Here is a 27191-nt window from a genome sequence, read left to right on the forward strand (position 1 = left end):
TTCTTATAATTTTGACAGTAAGGAGATACTTAACAGGTTTTAGTGAGTATGTGGGGCCCCCACAGGGGCACCGTGGCATGTGTAGCCTTCCTATACCTGTGGACACAAAGGTATGTATTGTCCTCACTACACCTGCCACTGGGACCTTCCAGAGACAGACTGGGGACACACTGTGTACCTCACAGGCTTCTGCCTTGAGGAAAAAAACAGGGGTTCCAGGATATACTCCTGGTATGTGTGGATCAGAACATCTATTTTCTAGATGCTACCATTCCATCAACTGACAGGTAGTGTGTGATGCATGGAGGTGCATCACCAATGTCTCTGCCCATCATCCTGGCAGTGTAGAAAATTCCCATATTTGGCACACTATCTCACTCTACCACCTCTCCCTGCATGGTAGAATGCCCAGTGGTCATCTTGCTGAAAAGTGGAAAAATATATTTTTTTCTTTTTTACCTAAGTAGTTATTCAAGGTAAAATGTATTGATGAATACTAAATTACCTTTTCTTTGTTTTGTCCACCCCCCCCCCCATTTTCTCTCCTGTTCAAGTGATACTGAGTGTTCACTGGAGCCATGGCTCATGACACAAGTGAGAAATTCAAGTGGAGCTGAAGAAGAGATCTACAACACCGCCCTGTCTCAGACATGTATTGTCATCAAGAGAGTCTTTGGCATCTTAAATAATAATTTTAAGTTTACGGCATGTTCCATTTTGCACTATATGAGCATGTGCAGGTCTTTTGGTGAAATGACCCATGCCGTGACTGCAGCGTCTAGTTCCAGTCCTATTATGACAAATGGTGACCAGCTGGCAGGTGTAATAAGGGACCCAATGTGGCAGACTTGTGCATGACATATGACTGCACAGGTAGAGGCAAATTCTAGTCCAGAACTATGGATCATGACATTCAGGTATTTCCCTTGCTTGTAAAAAGCACATAGAGTATAACTGACACATGCAGTGATATCTGTGTTCTATGCTGTGTGGTATATGGTCTACTGTCACTGTTCATCAGGCATTCCTTACAATTTGTAAATAATTTTATAGTTTAGAACAGTTATTCATATCAGTATTTGCAAAGATCATGCCTGAATGCTCAATGACTCCTGTTTAGTGGGGGTCAAAAGGCACGATATAAGGTATAATCACATTTTTAACTGTTTTGCACAAAACATTCTAGTGAGGTGGTGTGCCCAAGTATACACATAATGAATGTCCTGAAATGGTACAATTATTAATAAATGTTACTTCAGTACTTAACATGAGTTCATATCTTACAAATGAATGAAATATCATATAGTTTTTTATATTACACAATGTTTCCTCAGTTTGAACTATATAGTTTGTTGAGGTACTGCACAACAGATTATTTCATTTTGTCATACACAATAATTTGCGGCTGTTAACAATGGTAATACATTGAGTATTAATGGTGTTAAGCACTGCAATCTTATGTTATAATATACAGCTTTCTTTTCACAGTTCCTTGAGGTTTTAAGCAGTACTTTTACAGGAATGAAATGTATACACTTAAAACATGTCTTAAATCCCCAGCCTTTTTTTATTTTATTAAAGAACATATTCCACTTTGAGTTAAATACTGATATGAGTGTGTGTGTGAAGGTCAAATTATAAGTAACAGAAATGGCACAACTGAATCACATGAGGTCAAGGTTAAATGTGTCATACACATCAACTAAAAATGGGCTAGGTGATGGTGAAAGTGATTTTGAAGGGGGGGGGCTGTCATGAGAGCTGCATGGCGAGTTGGTCTGATGTCATGACCTATTTTGATACAGGTGATCCTGCAGACACTGATCTGACAGTGGTGTGGGACCAGAACCTTGAATGAGAGGTTCTGCTAGGTGTCGATAAAAGCTGACATGACCTGTATGAAATCTGCTGTGATTTTTCACCCATAATAATTACAGTACTTTTTTGAGAAGCACTTGTAGTCTTATCTGATCTGTCATTGCATGTGTTGACACCCATCCTCATCCCCTGGAAGACTGACTCCTACTTGAGTCTGGTAAGGCCTAACTAGTGTACAAATGCAGGTGGACACAGATGCTTGGTGTGACACCATACTATGCATCAGTGTGATTGTGGCATTTTCCCTACTCTGTGCCATTTCCATCTAGTGCTGGAAATCCTTAGTTGACTCTCTGTGGCAGTGCTCTGATCCCTAACAATGTTTAGTCACATTTGCTGCTGGGCAGCCATTGCTTTCTGTGTTTTCTGGGGTAGCTGTGGCAAATCCTTGTACCTGTCTCCCCTTTGTAAAGGTGCCAATGTGAACACTGATACTCTGAATTTCTGCTATTATACCAAAAGTGTTCATCTGGATTTGGAGATACTCATGTAGAAGTGTATGGGTTTTCCTCCTGTGCAAGCGTGAGTGTAATGTCAGGATGTGCTTGACTTGGTAATGCAATGTCACTTCCTGTAATGTTACTAATATGTTGTGGGGTGTCAGAGTCTGTCATTATACGTGGGGAATGAGTGCCACTTTTCTCAGGCTGCCTGATAAATATAACTATATTATCATCATTATCTTAAACAGCTATTCTCCTGCTGATATTGTCCACATTTATTGGTGTAGTGCAACTGATTCTTTTCACTGCTGACCCTATAAAAATGATTTGAAAACATTACCAGTAAAGAAGTAGCATACTCTACTGTATGCTGAATAAGGAGATGTGGGGGACACTTGCCAAGCACACTGCCTTTATTGTTATTCTGTGTAGATGTGGAAGGTTCACCTATTAATAGTAATTGTCACATGTTTAAAGAAATCATTCCATATCAGCATTCAATTAATTATATAAATATATGTCACTGTTTTTAAACCAGCCTTCCCAAACAGATGTAGGTTGCTGCTACAGATGTTGGTAATAGCCAGTGTACACACCACCTCTGATTATTCTAGTGCCATGATCTTCAGTGCCACAGAAATCGCCATGAATGGAAAGGAGCTATTCCTTGTCTGGTGTTAAAAAGATAAGTGTGTGAGCCTGGCCAGTACTGGTATGGGCAACTGCATTCCACTTTACTTTGATTCTAGTACATTTTACTAATCATTTGCCCTCTTCTTGCACTGTGTTAATGTGCCGTTCCTTCCACTGATCACATTAATGTCCATTATAAATTGATTCCAGGCTTTTGCCCTGTCAGCTTGTTTGGGCCCCCCTTTACCAAACGTAAGTCTGCCATATGCCCTAAGCGCTGCCATGAGTATGTGATTTTCCACATGGCTGAAGTTATCCTTTCTTTGCCTTGATCCTTTGTTTTGCATCATTACTACACATAAAAAATATGCCACAGTCATACACAAAACCTTTTGATGCAATCACTAGTCAAACAACACAACAGAAACCTCTTAACTACATACACATACAGTCCAGTAAAGTTGTGCTGAAGTTGTTGTTGTGTCTTTCGGCTTTTCCCAGTTAGGGGTTGCCACAGTGGAACTCCGGTCCTCTAATGATTGGCAGTTGATTTTTACGTGCTGAGTTGCTGGCCCTAATGCACAACCTTCAACGAAGGTACACCCATTCACGCATGTCTCCACAGAAGACGCTCTAGCTGAGAATCGAATGGGACAACGTCTTGCTGTGAGGCGACAATGCTACCGCAGCACCACCACCGCGGATGTAAAGTTGTGCTGAAGTAATGTTTTAAAAATAAAATGAAATAATGTTTTAACTATCATGAATACATACACAATAGTAAGACGAGCAGTTTCTTAACAGATACATCCTCTCCCTAACCCCTACCATTTTTATCTTCATAACACCATCATTTTTCATTAGAAATCACCCAGTAAAGACACATGTATGCTGAGCCAAAAAAAAAAAAAAAAACATTCTTGCCACTTCAGTAATTCCCAATTAAATCACTGTATTTCTTGCATGTCTGCAGTCACTACCTGACACAAAAATAAATGATTTTTTAAGTGATCACTACTCATTCCACTGCTGCTGCTGTAACGGTGTTTCATTTACAAATAACATCTTTCCAGTAATCATTAAGGTTGTGGTGATATGCCCATCATGTCAGTAAAGCAAGGATTTCTTGAAGTGACCTGGGTAATCTTACATCATTTTGAACTGTTTCATAGTTGTATGCAATCTTTCTATTACTTTTTCTTACTGAGGCCTTATGGACTGGGGGCTGTTGTTGGGCACCCCTCTGTGGTTTCCTAAGCCACTTGTTGACTAACTTGAGTAATTTCAAGTTAATACAACTGTATTAAATTTATTCATGAAAATTCAGGGTTATTTATGCATTTTGTATGCAAATTAGACCTCTAAGAATTGTAGTAGCATGTGAATGTGATTGCGACCACAGTCTCGAGTTCAAGTGAATGTGACAAGGACAGTGGCAGACCCCGGAATGTTGCAGGAAAGTGAGGATAGCCTCAATTATTGTCCAAAATGACCAAGTTTACAAAAAGTAAAATGGAGTCATATGAATGTGAGTTTGCACATTGAAGAAGAATAGTCCCTGTCCAGCTCACATCATCTGTCACACCTTATCACCTCAGAGCACTCAACATCTACTGCAAATTGGTACTCACACACACATGAATGTTTATTCCTGCAAAAGCACCTCATCCACAAAATAAATAAAAATAAAATAAAGCAATAATAATACTGGTGCTGCTATACTGCAGGAGGAATGTATAAATGAGGTGCAGGTGCAATGCTCCAAAAAGGTAGCAAAATTAATGAACAGCAGCGCTAGCAATTGTAAGATAAAGACCTGATGATTTCATTAATGACTTTTAGCCAGCATGTAAATGAAATGTGAATGTAATCCTTTAAAAATGTATGTGATAGCACTCTTTGGTAAAAACAAACTTGCCAATAATAATTGCACTGAGTCTAATCTTCCTGCTGCTTTATTGTGTTTGGTTAGAGTGATGTCACAACCTAGATGGAATGGTTCTAAACTTTCTTCATTCTGGTACTGGCACTTCTAATGATGGCCAGCATGAGGCCATGCTCCAAGGTGGACTTACAAGGAGAATGGAATTACCTTCTACCTTCTGAGTGATTCATACCGGTATAAGATCCAGGCAAGCATTAGATGGCTTGGATGGGAAAAAAATCAACATCTGGCAGGAACTAGGTGAGCACCTGTCATTTCTGATAGGGATCACCCTCTCTGGCCCCCAGTGCAGACAGAGGTACAAAGACCTACAGAAGCATTGATCCGGCCAGCTGGCTGAGTGGTTTCTTTAGTAAGAAATGACCAGTCGTATTACTTTTTTATACATTTTTAAACAATTTCCATAAATGCTTATAGTACTATGAAAATACACATTATTGTTCTGAAGTATATATACTGCATTCTTCTGTAACAGTCTTGTTATGTTTTGGTTAATGAAGGTTGAATTTAATTGAAAGGAAGTAAACATTTCCTTCAGTTGTTACATGTTTCTGTGTGCACAGCTTTGGCTTCTGCCTGAAGAAAATTTACAGACTTACATGAAGCTGAAACTTAGGTATGCAAACCATAACAGATTAAAGTAGAACCTTGACTGAAAGTGTTTAGAAAGATTCCAGACAACACACCCTTTCCAAACAGGCACGTTGTGCACACATATAAAAGTGTAAAGGTTTGAAGGAAGATGCAAACCTAATATTTATAATTTACATTATTGGAAACATTGTCAGAGTATGAGAATTTATATATTGTTAAATATTTAAAACAATATATACTAAGCAACTGCAACAGAGGCTGGAATGCCTTGTACAGTTTTAGTAGTCATATCAGACATGTTAAGGAAAAATAGGTGAAATATGGGTAAATGCAATGGTCTTATGTGTTCTATATCTAGCATACAAAGAAATTATCGTCAAATTCAGCAGCAAACAAATAACTCAAAAAAACTTGAAAATAACATAAATGCTGTATCAGTACAGTAAAAGCAAGCAAATTTATTAGGACACAAAGCCAATAGTTAGTGCTTTCGTCTCCTTAATCGGAGACTTCTTCAGACTAAGGCTTCGACACTTTATTTAGCATTTAAATACACATTCACCTATCACATGACTTCAATTTTTAAAAAAAATTTAGTATTTTAACCCCTTCCTTCTCAAATACATTACAAATTCCTCCCTATTATTTAATCCCGGGGGGAAGCATGCATTTAACCTCACTTGCCGACAATATAATTGGAAAAGTTATAGTACAGGTCCCTGGAAGATTTACTTGTAAAGTCAAAAATGTAGTGTATTTATTAATGTGTTTTGAATGTAGATCATTCTATGTAGGAAGAAAAAAAAGGGAGCTGTATAGAAGTATCTATGAACACAATTATGCAATCACACATGGAGACATAAAAAATGCTATGAGCAAACACTACATTGAAAAGAAATGTAAAGTTAATTTGAAATGTACAGTATTAGATGTTTTAAGGAATGAATACAACATAATTAATGTCGAGGAAGAGTTAGGTTGGCTGGAATCTTGTTGGCAAGTGAGGTTAAATACATGCTTCCCCCAGGATTAAATAATAGGGAGGAATTTGTAATGCATTTGAGAAGGAAGGGGTTAAAACACTAAATTTAATTTTAAAATTAAAGTCATGTGATAGGTGAATGCGTATTTAAATGCTAAATGAGGTGTTGAAGCCTTAGTCTGAAGAAGTCTCCGATTAAGGAGACGAAAGCGCTAACTACTGGCTTTGTGTCCTAATACATTTGTTTGTTTTTACTGTACAGATACAGCATTTATTTTATTATGCAAAGAAATTAATTACAATTATGTGCAATGCAGTGCAGGACTCATACAACTGCATGAGGCTGGTGGTTAACTATGAATAAAGCAATAAATGCAGCACTCTGTCTTTTTAACTGATTTTATTACTATGTATAACTACAAGTATTTATAAAGGATAGTAACTGAGGGCCTAAAATGCTTTCAGTGTAGTACTATAACTCAATCAAAAAGATATGTCATTTTATAAATGTAGTACTTATAAAAGATAGTAATTGAAGGCCTAAAGTGCTTTCAATACAATATTGCAACCAAAAGATATGTCAATGTGGGTCTACTTCGGTTGGTCAAAGTTTCAGTACTTTGAAACTCACTTGTGCGAGACCACTTGTTCGAAGTACTGAAACTTCGAAAACCGAGTACGGAGATCACAATACAGTGCAGAATGGGAATATTCCCTTTTCTTCGCTGTAGTGTGGTCTTGGAGTTGGTATATTTAAGTAGGGGGTGTGTGGGGGTCACAACCCCCAAAACACAGAAGATTTTTTTTGTGTTTTTTTTTTTTTTTTTTTTTTTTTTTTTAGTCAGCCGATCTGGTGCACTTTCATTGAAATGCATTTTTGCTGAAGTGGGCATCTACTTTTCTTTTTTGAAGTAATGAAATTTCGACAAAGAAAAGTAGATCCATCAATGTATACATTCTATATTCTGTCATTAACTGATTTTATTATACATATATATATATATATATATATATATATATATATATATATATATATATATATATATATATATATAAAACTGCAAGTATTTATAAAGGGTGGTTTCAGTACAATATTGCAACCAAATGCATATCAGGCACAGATATAAAATGTATTATCATTTATTTTGCTACTGTGGAAGAGGGCAAAGGAACACCCCACCAAGACTTGACAGCAATAAACTCATTCTTCCCAAGTATGCATATGAATTTCCCATATCATTGTTCCCATGCATGCATAAGCACGTCTCATATCATTGTTCCCATGTATGCATAAGCACTTCTCACATCATTGTTCCCATGTATGCATAAGCATTTCTTGTACATTTTGTTTTAATTCAGTAAATACTTATAAAAGTAAAATTGATTGATAGTCTTATCTGCACTTTTTTCAGATAATACAGCATTTAAATTGATTTATTTGTGTTGAATTGAATAGTATCTAGCTGGAAGTTGTGGCTCTGTTTTTTCAGTTAGTTCCCCACCCACCTTCCCTGCTTTTGTTTTGGTGTTAATCTTGGTGGCTTTGAAACTGCCCGCCCCTCTTGTAAATTTGCATTTGATACTCCTCCTTGGCCCATTTCATTTGCTCACTCAAAAAAAAAAAAATTGCACTTTATTCATCTGCTTTTACTGAATTTGTGTTTCTTCCTACTTTATTACTTTATTTTGCTTTTGCGTCATCTTAAAAGTACTCAATTGTATTTATTACTGCTTGGTGTAACTATCATTCTAAGCCTTTATGTTTAAGCACTTGGGCTTCAGACCAGTTATTTTACATTAAGAAGGTTTGTGGTCTGCATTCTTGTGGGAGGAGAGGCTGGACTCTGCCCTTCTGAGCTGGGAATTTCTGGTTAAAGGCTTATAGTGCCTGCATATTTGAACTGTTTCTTACTGAAATTGGTGTGCCTTGTTTGCTGTAGCATAGACTAGATCCAGGCCTGCTGAATCTAGCTTTGTTTGTATAACTTGAGCACTAATCCAGGCCTTCTTAAAAGTAATCAATTGTATTTATTACTGCTTGGCAGTAACCTGATTAAAGTGCAGCTATCATTCTAAGCCTTTTGGTTTAAGCACTTGGGCTAACTTGGGGTAACTTGAGCACTAATCCAGGCCTTCTTTTTTGGAGAAGGTTCCCCTGCACCCCAATGGCAGGAGTGTGCAGTTAGAACTTGTCTGATTGAAGACTACAGGAACAGGGCTCTGTTTTGAGAATTTTTACTGGTTAATTGGGTAATTTGTTTAAAAGCCTTTTCTGATTGCTTATGGTCATCTAAAGCTGTTTCAAGTGTATTTTTTACTGTTTTTGCCTTATCTTTTCAAAAAAATGTTTCCTTGTTTCCCACCTTTCTAAGCTAGTATAGTCCAGTTTTCAGGCTAGTGATGAAATCAGGGCTGTGTTACAAGTTTCGGAGTTGCCCATACCTTACTTGGGTAGAAGGTGGTTACTCTGTTCACCTGTGAGAGAGGGAGCTTTGAGTAGCCATCTGTCCCTGGAGGAGTGGTTCCAGCCCAGACTTTAGTAGTTTATAGGCCATTTTGGGCTAATTTCTCTCTCTTTCACTTCCCTGCTGAAAAAAACACATTTGCACGGTTTTGCACATCTGGGCAGCGCTGGTTAACTAGAGCTAAATTATTCCCAGCTCCACCAAGTCTCCTCTTCAGTTTTTCCCTTGAAAGTAGTCTAACTCTCAACCTAAGCACTTAAAAAGCATCCTACAGTCCAGCATTTGCTCAGACCTAATAACAAGCACTAAGATACCCTGACACTTGATTGCCCAGCAGGGCAAAGCTTATTACTCACCCCTCACCAACCAAGCAACTAAGCAGCTCACCCTACTATTCAGGCATGACCAAAGGGCAATTTCAGGTATACTCTCCAACTGGTGAACCTGGGTATCCTGAGGCAATGTTACAACTGCCTCAGGTACACAGACAACCCTCTCCTCCTACCACAAAACATTAACATATGCGAGAGATGCAATTATATAGCTAAATTGGAGGCTAAGTTCTCTCCACCCAAGACTGGGAAAGGCAGTCATGAGGAGAAGGTTAACACTTGCACCACACCTCCAGCCTCACATAGACATACTAAACCAGCACTGGCAAAAAATACACATAAATACACAAAATCATACTCGGAGGCTCTAAATAAAAACCTGCAAAAGCATCAGAGACCTCCAAAGCAGAAACCCAAAAAAACCTGCACCTCCCGTCACAAACCAGACAACACATAAAACACAAAATCAGTGTGCCGCACAATCACAGCCCTTAACGTGAAATAATATATCTAACACACTAGTAATAGGCGACTCTATAGTCAGGCACACTGACATCCCACTCACTAGGCTGGAAAAGGAGAAGGTTACTGTTAGCTGCCTGTCGGGAGCCAGAATCCGCCACATAACGCAAGCACTCAGGTCACTTCAGAAAAAGTACAAATATGACTCTGTCATTGTTCATGTTGGTGTGAATGACCTGAGACGTACCTCCCTGGGCTACATGAAAAGAGACATGGAAGAGCTCTCTGATCATGTAGCCCAGGCGGGTATGACCCTGACCCTGAGTAGCATTCTGCCGTCTCCAAGAATGATACCGCAGTATAAAGACAAAATGATCGATTTTAACAACTGGCTAAGCTTCTGGTGTCATTCAAAGGGGATCCAGTGTCTGTCAGCCTGGGATGACATGCTCGACAAGCTTTGTTGCTTCGCAAGAGACGGCTTGCACCTGTTACCCCCTAGGCTTTCGAATACTGGCCAAGGCTCTTGCTGCCCCAATAGTGCCTTTTTTAGGCAAGGCTCAAAAGCCAAACCCACCTCTGTAAACAGCACAAATAAAAAAATTAGGGTTATGCTACTCAACGCCAGGAGTTTAAATCTCAAAATGCACAAGCTCGAAGCACTCCTCAGTATGGAGAATGTCGACATCTGTGCAGTAACTGAAACCTGGTTCAAAGCTCCAGACAGCACCCCAGCATTACTGGGCTACAACTCATACCACACATTTCGGCCACAGAACATGGACCGAAACACAAAAGGAGGGGGTGTATTCACATTCATCAAGGATACCTACACCTCCAGGTTAGTGGCGCAGCATGATACCTATGAGATCAACCATGTGCAACTAACATCGGGCAAATCTGCAATGCAAATTGTGGCCTGCTACAGATCACCCTCCATGACCAAGGACCACCACTCGGCCTTTCTGGAGACACTGGAAAACATGAAGGTCCTACTGAACACCCTGATATTGGGTGATTTCAATTATCCTACCGTTAACTGGGAAAACTACTCAAGTACAAACTCCCAGGTCCAGCGCTTCCTGGAATTTATCAACTCAAATGCCCTGGATCAGCTGGTAAGCTCCCCTACCAGAGGTGAAAACATATTGGACCTGGTCATCACCAACATGGGCAACAGGTGTTCTGCACCGGAGGTCAACCCGTCACTGGGTAGATCAGATCATAAACTAATCAGTCTGGATGTCCACACCACACCACTACCCCCAACCAAGGAAACCACAGTGAAAAACTTTTCTATAGCAAACTTCACCTTACTTAAGACAGAGGTGGTAAGATTCACAGCCCCCACCCTAAAGGATAACAGTGTCCAAGATACAGGAACCTTTACAAATGCAGTCTATGAGCACCTACAAGGATGCATGGATCATGCCATCCCTAGCAAAACCAAGACTCACTCCTCTAAGAGAAGGAAACCAGTCTGGTGGGCCCCTGCCATAAACAGGCTATACAATAGAAGAAGGAAACTAGTTCAGAAAAAAAGCAAATCCAAAGAAGGAAAGACATCCTTGATCAGTATCAGTAAGAAACTAAGGTCCCTCATAAAATCATCCAAGGCTAACTTTGAAAGAAAAATAGCCAAGGATTCGAAAGATAACCACTTTCCTCACTTATCTAGAGGAAAATAGTTTTTTATTCAGGCATGTCCAAGGGTCAGCTCCCAGTGTTCTCTCCTGTCTATCTGATGAATCTGGGTACCTTGGGGCAATGTAGAAATTGCCTCATGTAACAGACAACCCTCTCCTCCTACCACCCAACACTACAATCTGTGAGAGATGCACTTATCTAGCCAAACTGGAGGTAAAGTTCTCTCCAATCAAGACTGACCTTGACAGTCAAGAGGAGAAGGTAAACACTTGCACCACACCACATTCATCACATAGTCTCACTAAATCTACACCACCAAAATCGACACATAGAAACACAAAATCATTCGTGGAGGCTCTCAATAATAATCTGCTCAAGCAACAGAGACCTCCAAAGCAGAAATACAAGCAACTGCCACCCCCCCCACACAACCCAAATGACACATAGTCCACAGACTCAGTGTGCCACTCAACCACAGCCAAAAAGGCAAAACAACGTACCCAACACACTAGTCATAGGTGACTCTATAGTCAGGCACACTGATGTCCCACTCACTAGGCTAAACAAGGAGAAGGTTACTGTCAGCTGCCTGTCGGATGCCAGGATCCGCCACATAACCCACGCACTCAGGTCACTCCAAAACAAGTACAAATATGAGTCTGTCATTGTCCATGTTGGTGTGAATGACCTGAGATATACCTCCCTGGACTACATGAAAAGAGACATGGAAGAGCTCTCTGATCTTGTAGCACAGGCAGGTATGACCCTAGCCCTGAGTAGCATTCTGCCATCACCCAGAATGATGCCGCAGTACAAGGACAAAATGATTGACTTCAACAATTGGCTAAGCTTCTGGTGCCATTCTAAAGGGATCCAGTATCTGTCTGCCTGGGATGACATGGTCGACAGACCGTGATGCTTTGCCAGAGATGGCCTGCACCTGTCACCGCTGGGATTCCAGATACTGGCTAAGGTTCTTGTCGCCTTGCCTTTTTTAGGCAAGGTTCAAATGACAAATTCACCACCGTAAAAGAAACAGTCAAGCAAAAACTGAGGGTGATGCTACTCAATGCTAGACATCTAAATCTCAAAATGCACTCACTCAAGGCACTCCTTAAAATGGAGAACACTGATATCTGTGCAGTGACTGAGACCTAGTTCAAGGCTCCAGAGAGCACCCCTGCACTACCAGGCTATAACTCATACCACATTTTTTGGCCATGTAACCTGGACCGGAATATCAAAGTTGGAGGTGTGTCCATATTCATTAAGGATATCCACACCTCCAGGCTAGTTGCATAATGCAGCTGAGGTTATCCAAGTGCAACTAACTCTGGGCAAAAGTGCAATCCAAATTGTGGCTTGCTACAGATCACCCACCATGCCTTAGGATTCTCACTCCTCTTTTCTTGATATACTGGAAAATATTAGGGCTCAACCAAACACCCTAACAATGGGCAATTTCAACTACCCCACCATTAACTGGGAAAAAGTACAGTTTTGTACCTACTATAAATGTAGATGTTCGAGTGCTAATACAGCTGCAGTCATAACAGATGGGTTTTCCTGCCATCAGGCAGGTCCTCGGTCGGCTGAATTCCAAAGTCTAGGTCCAGCGTCGGATGTCGTCGCTTCTTTCCTGACGTCAGTGCGACAGGGGTATAAAAGAACCAGCCGACGCCATTTTCTTCAGTTTTTCTTGCCCCAGATGTCAGGTGCCCCCAGAAGGAAGGCAATACATAAATTTATGTAATAATGCAATGCAATATGATCAAAAAACAGTAGTTGCAAGCAAATACACCATAAAAGAATACCCCAATCAGGTTGTATGAGGAGGTGTTAGCCATTAGGCCTGTCCCAAGAGGGGAAGGAGGGAGGGAAACCTGGACTGCAGCTGTATTAGCACTCGAACATCTACATTTATGGTAGGTACAAAACTGTACTATGTTCATCGTGCATACAGCTGCAGTCATAACAGATGGGTAGAATCCCAAAGCTAAAAAATGGGTGGTAGGCACTAGGTGGAACTAGGAGGAGCCAGGATGCCCTGCAAGACTGCAGTGGCAAAGCCTGCTCTAGATTTGGAGTATAATGGTAGGTGATAGTGCTTGGAGAAAGTATGTACAGAACTCCAAGTGGCTGCTTCCAAAATATCTTTGGTAGGAACCCCCCTGAGGAAGGCTGCAAAGGTAGCTGGGGCCCTTGTGGAGTGAGATCTGATGCCTCCAGGTACAGTTTTACCATGTAAAGAGTAACAAAAGCGTATGCAGTGGGCTATCCATTTTGAGATTGTCTGTTTGGAAATAGGCTTCCCTTGAGCTCCTGTAGCATAGGACACAAAGAGTTGCTCTGATTTTCTGAAAGGCTTTGTTCTGTCCAAATAATAACATAACTGTCTGTGAATGTCCAAGGAATGTAGTAGTCTCTCCCCTTTGTTTTGAGGATTAGGGTAAAAGGTAGGTAAGTGGATAGCCTGATTCAAGGCTACCCTGGATACTACCTTTGGCATAAAGGAAGGATTGGTTCATAAGGAAACTCTGTCCTGATGGAAAATGATGAAAGGCTGCACAGCCATGAGGGCTTGTAGTTCCGAAACCCTGCGAGCTGAGGTGATTGCCAGAAGGAAGGCTGTTTTCCAGGACAAATATTGCAGTTCTGTTGAAGCAGCTGGCTCAAAAGGAGGCAAGGTCAGTTTTTCTAGAATGAAATTGAGGTCCCAAGCAGGTACTGGTTGTTTCCTTGGGGGTTTTATATTCTTAGCCCCTCTGAGGAACTGTCTTAAGAGGGGGTGAGAGAATAAAAGAGGATCAGTGTTGTATTCTGCAGAAATGGCTGAGGCATGGATTTTGATGGAGGAGAAAGAAAGTCCATTGCTTAGCATCTCAGCTAGGTACTGTAATATTTGAGGTAAATTCAGTATTCCAGGATTCTGACCCTTTTTCTGATTCCAGGCACAAAACCGTTTCCATTTTGCGGAGTAGGCTTTTCTAGTAGAAGGCCTTCTGGCCTCCAAAATGACATCCTGCACCTCCTTGGAGAGTAGAGTCTGTTGTGAATTTAAGGAATCTTCCATGCGGCTAGATTGAGTGTTTTCAGCTGACTGTGAAGAGTTTTGAAGTTGTGCTGAGTCAGTAGAAGAGGCATTAGAGGCAGGATCCATGGTGGGGAATGCGTCAGGCTCCTCAGGAGTGGGTACCAGTGTTGTCTTGGCCAGTCTGGAGCAATGAGAATCATCTTTGGTCTGTCTGCTCTGGTTTCTAATAGAACTTTGGGCAGCAGAGGAAGAGGTGGAAAGGCATAAACTGTCATTGTTGTCCAACTGAAAGAGAGTGCGTCCACTTTCCAGGCCTGTGGATGAAAGGTCCTTGAGCAGAATTTTGTCAATTGGTGATTTCTGTGGGTGGCAAAGAGATCTATGTCTGGCCTTCCCCATGCTTGAATTATCTTTGTAAAAACTTGAGGATGCAACTTCCATTCGTGTGGATCTGTCATTTTTCTGCTTAGGTTGTCTGCCAGCGTGTTTTCCTTGCCTGGCAGGTACTGTGCTTGAAGTTTGATTTGTAATTCCAGAGCCATGTTCCAAAGAGACATGGCTAGTCTGCATAGGGGATATGAATGGGTTCCTCCCTGTTTGTTTATGTACCACATCACTGCGGTGTTGTCTGTCCTTATCAATAGTTGGCCTGGATGCAGTAGGTCTTTGAAAGCCATAATAGCATTTATTACTGCTAGCATTTCCTTTTGATTGATGTGTAGGTGCTTTTCTTTTTGGGACCATTTGCCCTGAGTGCACCGATCTGTCATGTGCGCCCCCCCAGGTGTAGTCCAAGGTGTCTGTTGTGATGACTTGATTTGCTTGAGGCTTGCAGAATGGGAGACCTGTGTTTCTTTGGCATGCTTGAGCCCACCACAGAAATTCCTTTTGAAGACATGGAATCAGTGGTATAATTGTTTCCAAACTGTGGCTGTGTTGAGACCATAGTTTTTTTAGGTACCATTGAAGTTTCCTCATATGCAGCTTTGCACTTGGGATTAGCAAGATGCAAGATGCCATGAATCCCAGAGCCTGCAGGATTTTCCTTGCAGTTAGCCTGGTGAAGGTTGCCAGTTTTCTGAAGTATTGAGTTAGTTGCCCTTGTTTCTCTGGCATGAGGTAGGCCATCTGGGTGTTTGTATTCAAGCTGGCACCCAGGAAAATTATTGTTTGAGAGGGTATTAACCTTGATTTCTTTTTGTTGACTGTGTATCCCAAAGAATTCAACAACACTATTACAAACGCCAGATGTTTCAGAAATATGTGCTTGCTGTCCGCTTGGATCAGGCAGTCATCCAAATATGGGTATATTTGTATCCCTTGAAGTCTGCAGTAGGCAATTACTGATGCCAGGCATTTTGTGAACACTCTGGGCGCAGTAGATAAACCAAAGGGCAATGCAGAGAATTGATAATGGGTTGAACCTGCAAGAAATCTGAGGTATCTTCTGCAATCTTGTCTGATTGGGACATGCAGGTATGCCTCCTTGAGGTCCAATTTTACCAGCCAAGACTCCTTGCCCAGCATGGGAAGAAGCTGCTGTAATGTGAGCATCTTGAATTTTGGCACGAGTAAAAATGTGTTTAGTATGGATAGGTCCAAAATAGGTCTCCAATCTTTGCCCTTCCTTGGTACCAGGAATAGTCTGGAATAAAAACCTTGACCCTGTTCTTGTGCAGGTACCTCTTGAATAGCTTTCATGTCCATGAGATCTGAAATTTGTTTTTGTGCCTCTGCCCTTTGATTGTGTGGCAGGTTTGGCATGCCTCTCATTTTTGGAAGGGTGTGAAAGTGGAATCTGTAGCCTCTGTCTATAATGTCCAGGATCCATTTGTCTTTTGTGACAATATGCCAATTTTTCGAAAATAATGCCAGTTTTCCGCCTAATGGTGCTGCCATTTGAGCCTTGCTTGGCATGCAAAGGGGAAAGTCATTGGTTCTGCTTTCTGAATGACTGTGAACTATCCTCACCACCTCTTTGTGTAGGTGCTTGCCATTGTCTGCCTCTAAATGATCCTTGAGATTGCCCTCTACCCCTAGGGCGCCTGTATCTACCTCTTTGGGGTCTGTCCGTGGCTGGAAAGGACCAATTTTTTGAAGGCCAATTTCTACTGAAACGTGGAGGTTGTACCTGTAGGAAATCTTTCACTGTTTGCATTGATTTTGCCTTTTCCTCCATTTTCTTTAATACCTCCTCAGCTTTAACACCAAACAATACATCTTTTTGAAGAGGTGCATCTAGTAATTTAGCTTTGACATGATCTGGTAAGGTTTGCTCTTTGAGCCAAGCATGTCTACGTATGACTGATCCTGTAACAGTAGCTCTACATGAGGCCTCTAAAGCATCAAAACCACATTGCAAGGTATGTTTACCCACTTGCTCTGCACTATGTAACAAATCTTGCAACTTCTTCAAGTCTGGTTGTTCAGGTTGTGACATTTTGCTTTTCAACTGTGATAACAGAAACTGTTGGTACTTTAACATATGGAACTGACAGTTTAATGCCCTCATGGTTAAGGTGGCCGAGGTGTATACCTTTTCCCCCCACCTTTCTAAAGCTCTGGAATCTCTTTCTGAAGGTAATGGATTTTTAGCAGTGGAGGCCTTAATTCCCTTGGGACCCTGTGAAATAGTTTCTGGGTCAGCCGCATGGCTTTTGTATAGGAATTGGTGTGAATCAGGAACCTGGTAATACCTGTCAGGCTTGACTGGAGCTAGGGGTAAAGAATCTGGGTTAAGGCTGGCCTCCGAATACACATCATCTAGTATGTCTAAGACAGGAGGTATAGCCAGAGGCTTGTGCTGAGGGAGCAAGAGGAAATCCCTAAGTCTTTTCTTGGAGTCTGAGTACTCTTGGCCTTCCCAGTGGAAGTGTTCCCTCAAGGTATGTAAGGTTTCCCCAAAAGAGTAATCCTCAGGGGGGGAGACAGAGGGAATGGACTCCTCTGCATCAGAATCTTCAAAAGGGGAGTATGAATGTTCCTGGTCTTCAGAATGTTCTGAAGTAATGGAGGCCTGGTCCGAGGAAGGGTATTCTTCCTTCACTCTGGGCCTTTTGTCCGAGGGGGGTTGAGAACCCCTGATAAGAGTAATCAAATCCTCAGCCATTTTGAACATCTGCTATTTAGGCATGGGGCCTTGAGAGGGGCCCTGTGGAGCTTGTCTTTTGGTATGCATGGCTGCTTTAGACTTAGTGAAAGCCTTGATGGAAAATGAAGAAGAAGGCCTGAAGACACCTTGAGAGGTGGCAGGCCTGTCTAAACTCTGTGTTTCTCCGCCAATAGTGGCTTCGGTATCTGTAGTCGGGGTGTGGGCCGAAGAGCCTGCGACCTCTGGCACAGAAGACACCGCCAATGAAGTGTCATCGGTAGTCAGGGGCTGCGTAGGTGCCTCGCTGAGAACCGGAGCACCTGTAGTCGGCTTTAGCGTGGTGTCGGTAGAAGTCGCAGACCTCGTATGTCGGTCCTTATCTTTGCGTCTTTTACTCAAAACTGGAGTCGGAGTATCCGACGACATAATGTAATGAAACTTTTTGCCAAAATAGTGTTGGGCGAACTCCGCCCGACGCTTAATAGTGCGTCTGTTGAATGTAGCACAAAAACGACAGGCCGCGACGTCGTGGTCTGGGCCTAAGCAAGGAATGCAGAGGGAATGAAAATCCTTATGCGGTATTTGCTTCCGACATTAAATGCAGTTATTAACTTTGTCTGACATCGGTCTGAGGCAAGAAAAGTTTCCCCAACGGGGTACTTAGCTTTCAAGAAGACTTCGGTTGAAAAATATTCGTAATCTCATGAGCTGGCCGACCGGCACTTGCAAACTGCTTCTGCTTCAGGCACCGCGCGGCAAGAAAGACTGAAGAAAATGGCGTCGGCTGGTTCTTTTATACCCCTGTCGCACTGACGTCAGGGAAGAAGCGACGACATCCGACGCCGGACCTAGACTTTGGAATTTGGCCGACCAAGGACCCGCCTGACAGCAGGAAAACCCATCTGTTATGACTGCAACTGTATGCACGATGAGCATCTACTCATGTACCAACTCCTTTGCTCAACGCTTTCTGGAATTCATAAACTTCAATGCCCTGGATCTACTTATCCACACACCCACCAGAGGCAACAATATCCTAGATCTAGTCATTACCAACATGAGTGACCAGTGTTCTACACCTGAAGTCAACGCCTCATTGGTTCGATCTGACCATAAGCTAATTACCCTAGATATCCACATCCTGCCCCCACCCCCCATTAAGGAAACCATGGTAAAAAAATTCTCCAATGCCAACTTCATGCTTCTTAAGACAGAAGTGGTGAACTTCATGACACCCATGCAGATGGACAATACAGTTACGACTACTGAATCCTACACAATTGCACTTTATAAGCACTTACATGAGTGCATAGATCGTGCTATCCCAAACAGAACCAAGATGCTATCCTCCAAAAAAGGAAGCCAGTCTGGTGGTCCCCTGCCATAAACAAACTGTACAACAGAAGGAAGAAAATGTTGCAAAAGAGAGAAAAATCCCATGAGTGGAGGAGCTCCCTGGTCAGCCTCAGTAAGAAGCTGCGATCCCTGATAAAATCCTCCAAAGCTAGTTACGAAAACAAAACTGTCACTGATTCTAAAGACAACCACAAAGCATTCTATAGCTATGTCAAGAATCTCAATGGCAACACTCAGATCTGCTCTGAGGTACAGCACAATGGCGCTAAATATACAGACCCAACTGATATTGCCAACATCCTGGCAGATAGGTTCAGTGCTAACTTTACCCCCCTCTCACCCATTAAAGAGCCCATCTCTATACCAGAAGAATGCAAAGTTCCTGTAATCATGGCTGCACAGGTAAAAATCACACTCTCCAAAGCCAAGAACACAGCATCCATGGGACCAGACAACATCCCAGGCTGCTTTCTACACGAACTACCTAAGTGCCATGTTCAATCATAGCCTCACCTCAGGCTTTGTGCCTGCTGAATGGCATACAGCGATGGTTATCCCACTCCACAAGGGGGGAGCCACCAAGAACCCCGGGAACTACCATTCCATTAGCCTGACAAGCCTGGTCTGCAAGGCCATGGAACATATCATCATGGAACTTATAAGCAAAGACATTGGTAATCTCCAAACTCTGGACCCCACCCAGTCCAGGTTTGTAAAAGGCAGATCATGTCTCCTAAACCTGATAGACTTCTTTGAAACAGTCACCAAAGCCGTAGACAAGGGTAAGGTGGTTCACACAGCCTATCTAGATCTTGCCACGGCTTTCAACACCATCCCCACTCTGGAATTATAGATAAACTCACTAAACTAGGTATAAATCCCTATGTCACAAGATGGGTTGCCAACTGGCTCACTGACAGAACCCACACTGTGAAAGTAGCAGACTCCAAATCCGACTTCAGACCAGTGATAGGTGGAGTACCACAGGGTTCAGTCCTGGGTCCTCTCCTGTTTGGTATCTACTTCTCTGAAGTACAGGCTAACACAGAAGGTCTTTGGCTAATGAAGTTCACAGATTACTGCAAGCTAGGAGCCATAATTAAAACTCCTAACGATGTGGACATCCTACAAAAGGGCCTCACTGAGACAGATGTCTGGTGTCAAAACCATGGCCTCAAGCTCAATGCCAAAAAGTGCATTGTCATCCCCTTTGGTAAAAACTCTGTACCCATGAACTACAACATAGGTGGTATTATACTTAACACCGAAAGTGTGATAAGAGACCTTGGGACACAGGTGGACGGTAGTCTCTCCTTTGATAATCACATCACCACAGTAGTCAGGAAATCCTTCTACGTGGCACACCTCATCGCAAAAGTTTTTTCATCCAGAAAAAAAGAGGTCATTGTTCCCCTCTACTCGTCACTCATTAGACCCATTACAGAGTACAACACCCCTTTTGGTAAGTATCTCACAAGCCATCTACAGCAACTGGAAAGGCTGCAGAAATACCTCACAAAGAGGATTACCAGCCTCAAACAGATGCCCTACGCAGACCGTCTCAAAAAACTCCAGCTTTACTCCGTTGCATATCGCCTACTCAGAGGTGATCTCTGCCTAACATACAAAGCTATGTCAAACCCTGAGCTGTTGGACATGCTCCACTTAAAGAAATCCCAATCCCTCTGAGCTACATGCTCTAGGGACCTAAACCTTGTCACCACAATAAGCAGAACATGCCGGAGGGATAGATTCCTGTCCCAGAGACTTCCCATACTCTGGAATAAACTACATATCTATATCAAACAAAGCTCCTCATCAGCACTCTTCAAGAAAAATCTTGATGATTGGATGGGAAATAGGAAATTCACCCCGGGGATCACCTCTGTGGCTCTGCTCAACAGTGGCACAGGAAAATAATTTTCTTGGTTGGCAAAAGCCAGGGTACCTTTTTGGCTGGGCTTGTATAGGCCCCAGGGCTGATAGCCTAGTACCAACCTAAGAACCTATGAACCTATGAAGCCTTCTATAGCTATGTCAAGAATCTAAGTAGCAACTCGCAGATATGCTCTGAGCTAGTGCAAAATAGCACAAAACATACTGAACCTACTGATATTGCCAACATCCTGGCAGATAGATTTAGTGCAAACTTCACCCCCCCTCTCACCCCAAAAGGACCCACAACAATACCGGAAAAGTGTAGTGTCCTGGAAATCACAGAAGCACAGGTGAAAACAGCCCTTTCAAAAGCCAAAAGCACAACGTCAGTGGGGCCAGATGATGTTCCAGGCTGCGTCTTGCACGAACTACAGAACAAACTAACCCCCCCCACCTAAACACACTGTTCACCCTCAGCCTCTCCACAGGCTATGTGCCCATAGAATGGTGCACAGCAATGGATATTCCGCTCCACAAAGGAGGGGCCACAACTGACCCTGGTAACTATCGCGCCATAAGCCTGACTAGCCTGGTCGGAAAGGCTATGGAGCGCATCATCATGGAACTCATTAACAAACACATTGGGAACCTCCAAACACTTGACCTGACCCAGTTCAGCTTTGTTAATGGCAGATCATGCCTACTAAACCTGGTTGACTTCTTCAAGACAGTCACCAAGACCATAGATGAGGGGAAGGTGGTTCACACAGCCTACCTTGACCTCGCCAAGGCTTTTGACACCATTCCCCATTCGGGAATTATAGAAAAACTCACCTGCCTGAACCTAAACCCCTACCTCACGAGATGGGTTGCTAACTGGCTTACAGACAGAACTCACACGGTAAGAATAGCAGGCTCCAGGTCCGACTCTAAACCAGTCACAAGTGATGTCCCACAAGGCTCAGTCCTGGGACGCCTACTGTTTGGTATATACTTCTCAGAAGTACAGACAAACACAGGAGGACTATGGCTAACCAAGTTCACTGATGACTGCAAACTGGGAGCCATAACTGACTCTCCGGCTGACACGGACATTCTCCAAAAGGGGCTTACTGAGATGGACACCTGGTGTCAAAGTCATGGTCTCAAGCTAAATGCCAAAAAATGCATAGTCATCCCATTTGGGAAACACAAAACACCCATGAATTACCACATAGGTGGCAGCCTCCTTAATACAGAAGAGGTAATAAGAGATCTGGGGACCCAGGTAGATAGTAATTTCTCCTTTGACAATCATATTGCCAAAGTAGTTAGGAAATCCTTCTATGTAGCCCATCTAATTACTAAAGGGTTCGCATCTAGAAGTAAAGAGGTTATAGTGCCCCTCTACTCATCACTCATCAGACCCATCATAGAGTACAATGCCCCATTTGGGATGTACCTCACAAGACACTTCCAACAGCTGGAAAGACCACAAAAGTACCTCACCAAGAGGATTACTGGCCTCAAACATATGTCCTATGCAGCCCGACTAGAAAAAACTCCGGCTGTACTCACTGACATATCGCTTACTCAGTGTTGATCTCTGTCTGACTTATAAAGCCATGTCCAACTCAGAATTGATGGACATGCTCCACCTAAAGAAATGCAAGTCATTGAGAGCCACTCACTGTAGTGAGCTAAACCTCACCACAACAATAAATAGAACATGTTGGAGGGATAGATTCCTATCACAGGGACTCCACATGCTTTGGAACAAAATTCCTAACTACATTAGGCAGAGCCCCTCACTAACACTCTTCAAGAGAAACTTTGGTGAGTGGATGGGTAATAGAAAATACACCCCTGGGATCACTTCATTGGCTCTTCTTGACAGAGGCTCAGTTAATTAATCAATGGGGTGGTGAAAGCTGACACACTCTGGCTAGGCTTATAAATGCCCTCAGGAAGATAGCCTAGTACCTACCTATGAACCTATGAACCTATAATAAGCAGAATGTTGTCTAACACTGTGAGTGCATTTATTGTGTGTATTTTTCTTTGTCTCCCCCTTTTTTCACTTTTTTTATTTTAAATAAGCATTAATTTGCCCTTCTTTATCTTCTATCTCTTCTATTTATGTTCATTTTTGTACAGATCCAAATTCATCAGGAGCAGCCCGGCTACATATCCCTCAGGTTAAGGAATGTTTCCCATTTGGTTATCCTCAAAGGGTTGGGGCAGTGGCACCAGTCCTGTAGGCACCCTGGCAAGTGGCCTCCTGGCAAGCCTCACTGAACAGGGGCTTTGGGATTTGGCTGATAAGTGGTGAAGCCGGTTGTGGACAGACAGCCTCAGACAATTGATGCTTCTCTTCAGTGGGGGGAACACTTGCTGCCCCAATTGGCACTGACCACTGTGCTACCACAGGCCGCTGCTCCATAACATTGAGGTCCTCTAATGCAACACTGTCTGGCAGTGGAAACATTTGAGGGCTTGTGGACTGTGAACTGCTGTTGGTCACCACTTCCCACCATCCTCTTCCTTCCTTTATCTTCTCTCCAAAACACTCTTACCTATGTCCCACCCATCCTACTCTCTTATATAAAAGAATTGAAAGAAATAGGGGGCGTCTGTCTCCCAACAAAAGCATAATGCACCTCTCCTCTACTTCATCCAGCACAACCCTCTTGATGTGTTCCTGCTGTGTCTCATCTTTTTTAATCAATCCTATCTCCCCCCTTTCCACTTTTTAATGAAAACAACAGTGTCCACAAATGGATATCCATATATAAAACACATTAAACTTTTTTATTTTTTCAAAATATTAATAACAAATACTTCAGAGTCTGGTGCCTACCCTAAGTCTTTCAAGCGTGACCGCAGATAGCCACATTCATCTGCTATATCCATGTGGGCGGCACAGTGGTGCAGCGGTTAACGTTGTCACCTCACAGCAAGAGGTTCTCCAGTTCGATTCTCGGCTGGGGTGCCTTCTGTGTGGAGTTTGCATGTTCTCCCTGTGTTTGCGTGGGTTTTCTCTGGGTACTCCGGTTTCCTCCCACATTCCAAAGACATGCATCTGGAGCATTTCTCCCCGGGCCTCCGCTGAAAACAGGCTCTGTGGAACCTAGTCGGACATTCCCGGTCAACAAATGATAAATAAAAATAAATAAATAAATAAAAATAAAATCCAAGTACATACACAGTCATATGAAGCCTATGGCTTTCATGTAGCTCTTCACATATATTTAATACTTATAGGTTCATAGGTTGGTACTGGGCTATCTGCCCGAAGGCATATATTAGCCCAGCCACGTTGTGCGGTATTCACCACCCCTTTAGTAGTTCCCTAGACCCTTGTACTAGCAGCTAGTACCCTTGGCCCCTATCTAGTAGTGCTGTTGGTGTGATCCCCGGTGTGAACTTTCTGTTACCCATCCAATCATCAAGGTTCCTCTTGAAGAGTGATAGTGAGGGGCTCTGTCTTATGTAGATCGGGACCCTGTTCCATAGTAAGGGAAGTCTCTGTAAAGAGAATCTATCCCTCCAGCATGTTCTATTCATTGTTGTGTTGAGGTTTATATCCCTAGAGCATGTAGCTTGAGTAGATTTGGTTTTGCTAAGATGGAGCATGTTCAACAATTCTGGGTTGGACATGGCTCTGTACGTTAGACAGAGATCGCCACTGAGAAAGCGGTATGCAACAGAGAACAGTCTTAGATTTTTCAATTGTGCTGCATAGGGCAACTGTTTGAGGCCAGTAATCCTCTTGGTTAGGTACCTTTGTGGTCTCTCCAGCTGCTGCAGATGTCTAGCCAGGTACATTCCAATTGGTGCATTGTACTCAATAATGGGTCTGATGAGGGAAGAGTAGAGGGGCACCATTACATCCTTAGATCTTGATGCAAACCCTTTCATGATCAGATGGGTCACATAGAAGGATTTTCTAACCACTTTGGCAACATGGTTATCAAAGGAAATCTGACTATCTACTTGGGTCCCTAGATCCCTTATTTCTTCTTCAGATTTCAGGGGATTACCTCCTATGTTGTAGTTTGCGGGTACTCTGTTTTTTCCAAAGGGGATTACTACGCATTTTTTTGCATTTAGCTTGAGACCATGGCTTTGACACCATGCATCAGTCTCATTTAGGCCCTTCTGGAGGATCTCCATGTCGCCTGGAGACTCTATTATAGAACCCAGTTTGCAGTCGTCCGCAAACTTAGTCAGCCACAGCCCTTCTGTGCTTGCCTGTACTTCTGGGAAGTATATGCCAAACAGGAGGGGCCCCAGGACAGAGCCCTGAGGCACACCACTCATTACTGGTCTGGATTTGGACATAGATCCCGCTACTCTTACTTTATGGGATCTGTCTGAGAGCCAGTTTGTGATCCATCTTGTGACATAAGGGTTTATGCCCAGGCTGGTGAGCTTATCAATAATACCTGAATGGGGAACGGTGTCAAATGCTTTAGCAAGGTCAAGGTAAGCCTTGTGTACCTCCTTTCCCTTATCTATAGCCCCCTTATCTATAGCCTGAGTTAACTGTCTCAAAGAAATCCACCAGGTTCAGGAGACATGATCTGCCCTTGACGAAGCAAAACTGTGTGGGGTCCAGTGACTGGAGGTTCCCAATCTCTCCATTTATGAGTTCCATAATGATTCGATCCATAGCCTTACAGATCAGACTGGTCAGGCTTATTGGTCGGTATTTCCCATGGTCAGTTGTGGCTCCACCCTTGTGTAGCGGGACCACCATTGCCGTGCGCCATTCTATGGGCACATATCCTGTGGAGAGGCTGAGACTGAGACTGAACAGGGTATTAAGATGCGGGGTTAATTCCTTTTGGAGCTCGTATATGACATAGCCTGGGACACCATCTGGTCCCACGGAGGCAGTGTTTTTAGCTTTAGATAGAGCCTTGTTAACCAATGTATCGGTAATAATTGGACTTACACAATCCCCTAGAATGGTAATAGGCCCTGTAGGTGGTGAGGGGGGAGAAATTTTCACTGAACCTGTCAGCCAAGATGTTGGCAATGTCAGAAGGGTCAGTGTATTTTGTTCCATTTTGTACTAGCTCAGAACAGACCTGAGCGTTGCCATTTAGGTTTTTGACGTAGCCATAGAGGGCCTTATGGTCATCCTTGGGGCATCCTTGGCAACTTTCTTTTCAAAATTAGGTTTAGTTGACTTGATGAGGGCCCTCAATTTCTTACTAATGCTGATCAGGGATGATTTTTCTACTTGAGATTTGGCCTTTTTTGTATAAGTCTCCTCCTTTTATTGTAAAGTTTGCTTATGGCCGGGGTCCACCAGACTGGTTTCTTCTTGCTTGAGGAAGGAGTCTTGGTTTTATTTGGGATAGCACAGTCCATGCAATCCTGAATATGCATATAGAGTGCCTTGGTGTAGGATTCCGCATCCTGGATATCATTATCCTTCTGCAAGGGAATAGTGAAGCTTTCCACTTCGGATGCAAGTAGTTTGAAGTTTGCTTTGGAAAGGTTTTTGACTATGGTTTCTTTGATTGGGGGAGGTGGAGGAGTGAGGATGTCCAGGGTTATCAGTTTGTGGTCGGATCTGACCAAGGAGGGGGTGATAACAGGTGTGGTACAATGGGCGCCCATATTTGTGATGATTAAATCCAATATGTTGTCCCATCTAGTGGGGGAACATACTAGTTGTTCAAGGGCATTTGAATTTATTGGAACATTGGTAGTTCGTCCAGTCTATACCAGGGTAGTTGAAGTCACCCAAGATTATGGTGTTGGGTAGGACCTTTATATTTTCCAATGTCTCAAGGAATGCAGAGCAAGCATCTTGGGACATGGTGGGCGATCTATCTTATCTTGATCTTATCTTCAATTACTTTAAACCTTTGCCATAAACAGGTGTGTTTAGCAAAATGCCTTTGCATTTCCTTATTAGCGTGAATAACCTGCTCTTAGTGTACTTGCATATAGGCGTAGTGATGCTCTTTGCTGCTCACTGCTATGCAGGTACAAAACCCACAGTTATTAACACTCCTGACCCATACATCATAGTTTTCATGTCAGGATATCACTGGTTTTATTATGACATGCAGATTGTGCAGTCATTTCAAAGTGTGATTACCCTGTGACTTTAGATCACCTTTGAAACAAAATCATCTAATCATGAAAATGTAGCTCATAATGTGGTATCTGCTAGCTATTTATCTGACTCAGGGACTGACAAGTGTATTGAAAACCCACTAATTTCACTAATCGGATCAATAACACCAGGAACCTGCCTTTCCATATTGCTATTATACACTGATACTCATACAAACATCAATGCTTGGACAGTAGTTTTTATTCATATTAAACAGCTGAAGTTAAAAGAGGGTGGATTTCTTCATTTCACCAACAGATGGAGGGCATGCTGGACACCCATCTGATACTGACAGTATCTCCTAACGTTATAATGAATTTGGTGGAAATGGGA

General features: G+C 42.6%; 1 protein-coding gene across 7 annotated transcripts in view; it reads right to left on the bottom strand.

The window, feature by feature from the left end:
• DOCK10 (dedicator of cytokinesis 10) overlaps nucleotides 1-27191 on the bottom strand; it is a 2344342-nt gene that overhangs the window by 515866 nt on the left and 1801285 nt on the right. The window lies entirely within an intron of this gene.

This window comes from Protopterus annectens, chromosome 4.part1, assembly GCF_019279795.1.
Source record: "Protopterus annectens isolate FY-2018-M chromosome 4.part1, PAN1.0, whole genome shotgun sequence".
Lineage (NCBI taxonomy): Eukaryota > Metazoa > Chordata > Ceratodontiformes > Protopteridae > Protopterus > Protopterus annectens.